Here is an 8,749-nt window from a genome sequence, read left to right as displayed (position 1 = left end):
AGGGAAAGGAGGGACATGATGGAAACCTTTATATATGTTACAGGAGGAAGAAGGGAAAGGGAGGACATGATGGAAACCTTTATATATGTTACAGGAGGAAGAAGGGAAAGGGGGAACATGATGGAAACCTTTATATATGTTACAGGAGGAAGAAGGGAAAGGAGGACATGATGGAAACCTTTATATATGTTACAGGACTAAATAAGGTTCAGGAGGGAAGTGTTTTTAGTAAAAAAACTAAGCTCAAGAACAAGAGGAGACAGTGAGAGGTTATCTGGGGGAAAGATCAGAAGCAATGTAAGAAAATATTATTTTACTGAAAGAGTAGTAGATACCTGGAACAAACTTCCAGCAGTGGTGGTTGGTAAATCTACAATAACAGAATTTAAACACGCCTGGGATAAACGTATATCTATCCTAAGATAATAAGAAAGAAAATACTAAAAGGCCGACTAGATGGACCCAGTGGTCTTTTTCTGCCGACAATCTTCTATGTTTCTATATCAGCAGGTTACATGCTTCATCCTCAGCTCCCCGTGCTCTATAGGACATATCAGCAGGTTACATGCTTCATCCTCAGCTCCCCCCTCTATAGGACATATCAGCAGGTTACATGCTTCATCCTCAGCTCCCCTCTCTATAGGACATATCAGCAGGTTAGAGGCTTCATCCTCAGCTCCCCGTGCTCTATAGGACATATCAGCAGGTTACATGCTTCATCCTCAGCTCCCCCCTCTATAAGACATATCAGCAGGTTACATGCTTCATCCTCAGCTCCCCTCCCTCTATAGGACATATCAGCAGGTTACATGCTTCATCCTCAGCTCTCCGTGCTCTATAGGACATATCAGCAGGTTACATGCTTCATCCTCAGCTCCCCGTGGTATATTAGACATATCAGCAGGTTACATGCTTCATCCTCAGCTCCCCGTGCTCTATAGGACATATCAGCAGGTTACATGCTTCATCCTCAGCTCCCCGTGCTCTATAACACATATCAGCAGGTTACATGCTTCATCCTCAGCTCCCCCCTCTCTATAGGACATATCAGCAGGTTACATGCTTCATCCTCAGCTCCCCGTGCTCTATAGGACATATCAGCAGGTTACATGCTTCATCCTCAGCTCCCCGTGCTCTATAAGACATATCAGCAGGTTACATGCTTCATCCTCAGCTCCCCGTGCTCTATAGGACATATCAGCAGGTTACATGCTTCATCCTCAGCTCCCCCCTCTATAGGACATATCAGCAGGTTACATGCTTCATCCTCAGCTCCCCGTCCTCTATATGACATATCAGCAGGTTACATGCTTCATCCTCAGCTCCCCGTGCTCTATAGGAAATATCAGCAGGTTACATGCTTCATCCTCAGCTCCCCGTGGTCTATAGGACATATCAGCAGGTTACATGCTTCATCCTCAGCTCCCCGTGCTCTATAGGACATATAGGTAGGTTACATGCTTCATCCTCAGCTTTCCGTGCTCTATAGGACATATCAGCAGGTAACATGCTTCATCCTCAGCTTCCCGTGCTCTATAGGACATATCAGCAGGTTACATGCTTCATCCTCAGCTCCCTGTGCTCTATAGGACATATCAGCAGGTTACATGCTTCATCCTCAGCTTCCCAAGCTCTATAGGAAATATCAGCAGGTTACATGCTTCATCCTCAGCTTTCCGTGTTCTATAGGACATATCAGCAGGTTACATGCTTCATCCTCAGCTCCCCCCTCTTTATAGGACATATCAGCAGGTTACATGCTTCATCCTCAGCTCCCTGTGCTCTATAGGACATATAGGTAGGTTACATGCTTCATCCTCAGCTTCCCGTGCTCTATAGGACATATCAGCAGGTTACATGCTTCATCCTCAGCTCCCTGTGCTCTATAGGACATATCAGCAGGTTACATGCTTCATCCTCAGCTTCCCAAGCTCTATAGGACATATCCGCAGGCTACATGCTTCATCCTCAGCTCCCCGTGCTCTATAGGACATATCAGCAGGTTACATGCTTCATCCTCAGCTCCCCGTGCTCTATAGGGAGATAGCAGGTTACATGCTTCATCCTCAGCTCCCCCCTCTATAGAACATATCAGCAGGTTACATGCTTCATCCTCAGCTCCCCCCCTCTATAGGACATATCAGCAGGTTACATGCTTCATCCTCAGCTCCCCATGCTCTATAGGACATATCAGCAGGTTACATGCTTCATCCTCAGCTCCCCGTGCTCTATAGGACATATCAGCAGGTTACATGCTTCATCCTCAGCTCCCCGTACTCTATATGACATATCAGCAGGTTACATGCTTCATCCTCAGCTCCCCGTGCTCTACAGGACATATTAGCAGGTTACATGCTTCATCCTCAGCACCCCTCCCTATAGGATATATCAGCAGGTTACATGCTTCATCCTCAGCTCCCCGTGGTATATTAGACATATCAGCAGGTTACATGCTTCATTCTCAGCTCCCCGTGCTCTATAGGACATATCAGCAGGTTACATGCTTCATCCTCAGCTCCCCGTGCTCTACAGGACATATCAGCAGGTTACATGCTTCATCCTCAGCTCCTTGTGCTCTTTAAGACATATCAGCAGGTTACATGCTTCATCCTCAGCTCCCAGTGCTCTTTAAGACATATCAGCAGGTTACATGCTTCATCCTCAGCTCCCCGTGCTCTATAGGACATATCAACAGGTTACATGCTTCATCCTCAGCTCCCCGTGCTCTATAGGAAATATCAGCAGGTTACATGCTTCATCCTCAGCTCCTCGTGCTCTATAGGACATATCAGCAGGTTACATGCTTCATCCTCAGCTCCCTGTGCTCTATAGGACATATAGGTAGGTTACATGCTTCATCCTCAGCTTTCCGTGCTCTATAGAACATATCAGCAGGTTACATGCTTCATCCTCAGCTCCCCGTGCTCTATCGGACATATCAGCAGGTAACATGCTTCATCCTCAGCTCCCCCCTCTATAGGACATATCAGCAGGTTACATGCTTCATCCTCAGCTCCCCGTGCTCTATAGGACATATCAGCAGGTAACATGCTTCATCCTCAGCTTCCCGTGCTCTATAGGACATATCAGCAGGTTACATGCTTCATCCTCAGCTCCCTGTGCTCTATAGGACATATCAGCAGGTTACATGCTTCATCCTCAGATTCCCAAGCTCTATAGGACATATCAGCAGGTTACATGCTTCATCCTCAGCTCCTCGTGCTCTATAGGACATATCAGCAGGTTACATGCTTCATCCTCAGCTCCCTGTGCTCTATAGAACATATCAGCAGGTTACATGCTTCATCCTCAGCACCCCGTGCTCTATAGGACATATCAGCAGGTTACATGCTTCATCCTCAGCTCCCCGTGCTCTATAGGAAGATAGCAGGTTACATGCTTCATCCTCAGCTCCCCCCTCTATAGAACATATCAGCAGGTTACATGCTTCATCCTCAGCTCCCCCCCCCCCTCTATAGGACATATCAGCAGGTTACATGCTTCATCCTCAGCTCCCCCCCCCTCTATAGGAGATATCAGCAGGTTACATGCTTCATCCTCAGCTCCCCCCTCTATAGGACATATCAGCAGGTTACATGCTTCATCCTCAGCCCACCGTGCTCTATAGGACCTATCAGCAGGTTACATGCTTCATCCTCAGCTCCCCGTGCTCTATATGACATATCAGCAGGTTACATGCTTCATCCTCAGCTCCCCGTGCTCTACAGGACATATTAGCAGGTTACATGCTTCATCCTCAGCACCCCTCCCTATAGGACATATCAGCAGGTTACATGCTTCATCCTCAGCCCCCCGTGCTCTATAGGACATATCAGCAGGTTACATGCTTCATTCTCAGCCCCCCCCCCTCTATAGGACATATCAGCAGGTTACATGCTTCATCCTCAGCTCCCCGTGCTCTATAGGACATATCAGCAGGTTACATGCTTCATCCTCAGCTCCCCGTGCTCTATAGGACATATCAGCAGGTTACATGCTTCATCCTCAGCTCCCTGTGCTCTATAGGACATATCAGCGGGTTACATGCTTCATCCTCAGCTCCCCTCTTTATAGGACATAGCAGATAACATGCTTCATCCTCAGCTCCCTGTGCTCTATAGGACATATAGGAAGGTTACATGCTTCATCCTCAGCTTCCCGTGCTCTAAAGGACATATCAGCAGGTTACATGCTTCATCCTCAGCTTCCCATGCTCTATAGGACATATCAGCAGGTTACATGCTTCATCCTCAGCCCCCCGTGCTCTATAAGACATATCAGCAGGTTACATGCTTCATCCTCAGCTCCCCGTGCTCTATAAGACATATCAGCAGGTTACATGCTTCATCCTCAGCTCCCCGTGCTCTATAGGACATATCAGCAGGTTATATGCTTCATCCTCAGCTCCCCGTGCTCTATAGGACATATCAGCAGGTTACATGCTTCATCCTCAGCTCCTTGTGCTCTATAGGACATAACAGGTTACATGCTTCATCCTCAGCTCCCCGTGCTCTTTAAGACATATCAGCAGGTTACATGCTTAATCCTCAGCTCCTCATGCTCTATAGGACATATCAGCAGGTTACATGCTTCATCCTCAGCTCCCCGTGCTCTATAGGAAATATCAGCAGGTTACATGCTTCATCCTCAGCTCCCTGTGCTCTATAGGAAATATCAGCAGGTTACATGCTTCATCCTCAGATCCCCGTGCTCTATAGGACATATAGGTAGGTTACATGCTTCATCCTCAGCTTTCCGTGTTCTATAGGACATATCAGCAGGTTACATACTTCATCCTCAGCTCCAAGTGCTCTATAGGACATATAGGTAAGTTACATGCTTCATCCTCAGCTTTCCGTGTTCTATAGGACATATCAGCAAGTTACATGCTTCATCCTCAGCTCCTCTCTTTATAGGACATATCAGCAGATTACATGCTTCATTCTCAGCTTCCCAAGCTCTATAGGACATATCAGCAGGTTACATGCTTCATCCTCAGCTCCCTGTGCTCTATAGAACATATCAGCAGGTTAAATGCTTCATCCTCAGCTCCCTGTGCTCTATAGGACATATCAGCAGGTTACATGCTTCATCCTCAGCTCCCCCCGTGCTCTATAGGACATATCAGCAGGTTACATGCTTCATCCTCAGCCCCCCCCCTCTATAGGAAATATCAGCAGGTTACATACTTCATCCTCAGCCCCCCGTGCTCTATAGGACATATCAGCAGGTTACATGCTTCATCCTCAGCCCCCCCCCCCCTCTATAGGACATATCAGCAGGTAACATGCTTCATCCTCAGCTCCCCGTGCTCTATAGGACATATCAGCAGGTTACATGCTTCATCCTCAGCACCCCTCTCTATAGGACATATCAGCAGGTGACATGCTTCATCCTCAGCTCCCTGTGCTCTATAGGACATATCAGCAGGTTACATGCTTCATCCTCAGCTCCCCCCTCTATAGGACATATCAGCAGGTTAGATGCTTCATCCTCAGCCCCCCGTGCTCTATAGGACCTATCAGCAGGTAACATGCTTCATCCTCAGCTCCCCGTGCTCTATAGGACATATCAGCAGGTTACATGCTTCATCCTCAGCTCCCCGTACTCTATAGGACATATCAGCAGGTTACATGCTTCATCCTCAGCTCCCCGTGCTCTATAGGACATATCAGCAGGTTATATGCTTCATCCTCAGCTCCCCGTGCTCTATAGGACATATTAGCAGGTTACATGCTTCATCCTCAGCTCCCCCCCTCTATAGGACATATCAGCAGGTTACATGCTTCATCCTCAGCTCCCTGTGCTCTGTAGGACATATCAGCAGGTTACATGCTTCATCCTCATCTCCCCGTGCTCTATAGGACATATCAGGAGGTTACATGCTTCATCCTCAGCTCCCCCCCCCCCTCTATAGGACATATCAGCAGGTTACATGCTTCATCCTCAGCTCCCCGTACTGTATAGGACATATCAGCAGGTTACATGCTTCATCCTCAGCTCCCCGTGTTCTAAAGGACATATCAGCAGGTTACATGCTTCATCCTCAGCTCCCCTCTTTATAGGACATAGCAGGTTACATGCTTCATCCTCAGGTCCCTGTGCTCTATAGGACATATAGGAAGGTTACATGCTTCATCCTCAGCTTCCCGTGCTCTATAGGACATATCAGCAGGTTACATGCTTCATCCTCAGCTTCCCATGCTCTATAGGACATATCAGCAGGTTACATGCTTCATCCTCAGCTCCTCGTGCTCTATAGGACATATCAGCAGGTTACATGCTTCATCCTCAGCTCCCTGTGCTCTATAAAACATATCAGCAGGTTACATGCTTCATCCTCAGCTCCCCCCTCTATAGGACATATCAGCAGGTTACATGCTTCATCCTCAGCTCCCTGTGCTCTATAGGACATATAGGAAGGTTACATGCTTCATCCTCAGCTCCCTGTGCTCTATAGGACATATAGGAAGGTTACATGCTTCATCCTCAGCTCCCCCCTCTATAGGACATATCAGCAGGTTCATGCTTCATTCTCAGCTCCCCCCCTCTATAGGACATATCAGCAGGTCACATGCTTCATCCTCAGCTCCCTATGCTCTATAGGACATATCAGCAGGTTACATGCTTCATCCTCAGCTCCCCGTGCTCTATAGGACATATCAGCAGGTTACATGCTTCATCCTCAGCTCCCCCCTCTCTATAGGACATATCAGCAGGTTACATGCTTCATCCTCAGCCCCCCCCCTCTATAGGACCTATCAGCAGGTTATATGCTTCATCCTCAGCCCCCCCCCCCCCCCCCCCCCCCCCCCTCTATAGGACATATCAGCAGGTTACATGCTTCATCCTCAGCTCCCCGTGCTCTATAGGACATATCAGCAGGTTACATGCTTCATCCTCAGCTCCCCGTACTCTATATGACATATCAGCAGGTTACATGCTTCATCCTCAGCCCCCCCCCCTCTATAGGACATATCAGCAGGTTACATGCTTCATCCTCAGCTCCCCGTACTCTATATGACATATCAGCAGGTTACATGCTTCATCCTCAGCCCCCCCCCCCTCTATAGGACATATCAGCAGGTTACATGCTTCATCCTCAGCTCCCCGTGCTCTATAGGACATATCAGCAGGTTACATGCTTCATCCTCAGCTCCCCGTGGTCTATAGGATATATCAGCAGGTTACATGCTTCATCCTCAGCCCCCCCCCTCCCTCTATAGGACATATCAGCAGGTTACATGCTTCATCCTCATCTCCCCCCTCTCTATAGGACATATCAGCAGGTTACATGCTTCATCCTCAGCTCCCCGTACTCAATATGACATATCAGCAGGTTACATGCTTCATTCTCAGCTCCCCGTGCTCTATAGGACATATCAGCAGGTTACATACTTCATCCTCAGCTCCCCGTGGTCTATAGGACATATCAGCAGGTTACATGCTTCATCCTCAGCTCCCCCCTTTCTATAGGACATATCAGCAGGTTACATGCTTCATCCTCATCTCCCCGTGCTCTGTAGGACATATCAGCAGGTTACATGCTTCATCCTCATCTCCCCGTGCTCTGTAGGACATATCAGCAGGTTACATGCTTCATCCTCAGCTCCCCCCCCCCTCTATAGAATATATCAGCAGGTTACATGCTTCATCCTCAGCTCCCCTCTCTATAGGACATATCAGCAGGTTACATGCTTCATCCTCAGCTCCCCCCCCCTCTATAGGACATATCAGCAGGTTACATGCTTCATCCTCAGCTCCCCGTACTGTATAGGACATATCAGCAGGTTACATGCTTCATCCTCAGCTCCCCGTGCTCTATAGGACATATCAGCAGGTAACATGCTTCATCCTCAGCTCCCCGTGCTCTATAGGACATATCAGCAGGTTACATGTTTCATCCTCAGCTCCCCCCCCCCTCTATAGGACATATCAGCAGGTTACATGCTTCATCCTCAGCTCCCCCCCCCTCTATAGGACACATCAGCAGGTTACATGCTTCATCCTCAGCACCCCTCTCTATAGGACATATCAGCAGGTAACATGCTTCATCCTCAGCTCCCCGTGCTCTATAGGACATATCAGCAGGTTACATACTTCATCCTCAGCCCCCCCTCTATAGGACATATCAGCAGCTTACATGCTTCATCCTCAGCTCCCCGTGCTCTATAGGACATATCAGCAGGTTACATGCTTCATCCTCAGCCCCCCATGCTCTATAAGACATATCAGCAGGTTACATGCTTCATCCTCAGCTCCCCCCCCCCTCTATAGGACATATCAGCAGGTTACATGCTTCATCCTCAGCTCCCCCCTCCCCTATAGGAGATATCAGCAGGTTACATGCTTCATCCTCAGCTCCCCGTGCTCTATAGGACATATCAGCAGGTTACATGCTTCATCCTCAGCTCCCCGTGCTCTATAGGACATATCAGGAGGTTACATGCTTCATCCTCAGCTCCCCCCTCTATAGGACATATCAGCAGGTTACATGCTTCATCCTCAGCTCCCTGTGCTCTATAAAATGATGGGCGGGGGATCCTGCTGCGATCACTGGGGGTGATGGGCGGGGGATCCTGCTGCGATCACTGGGGGTGATGGGCGGGGGATCCTGCTGCGATCACTGGGGGTGATGGGCGGGGGATCCTGCTGCGATCACTGGGGGTGATGGGCGGGGGATCCTGCTGCGATCACTGGGGGTGATGGGCGGGGGATCCTGCTGCGATCACTGGGGGTGATGGGCGGG

The sequence above is a fragment of the Dendropsophus ebraccatus genome, chromosome 8 (genome assembly GCF_027789765.1).
Source record: "Dendropsophus ebraccatus isolate aDenEbr1 chromosome 8, aDenEbr1.pat, whole genome shotgun sequence".
In the NCBI taxonomy this organism is placed as follows: domain Eukaryota; kingdom Metazoa; phylum Chordata; class Amphibia; order Anura; family Hylidae; genus Dendropsophus; species Dendropsophus ebraccatus.
The sequence above is the reverse complement of the archived record's forward strand: the minus strand, read 5'-3'. Positions refer to the sequence as shown.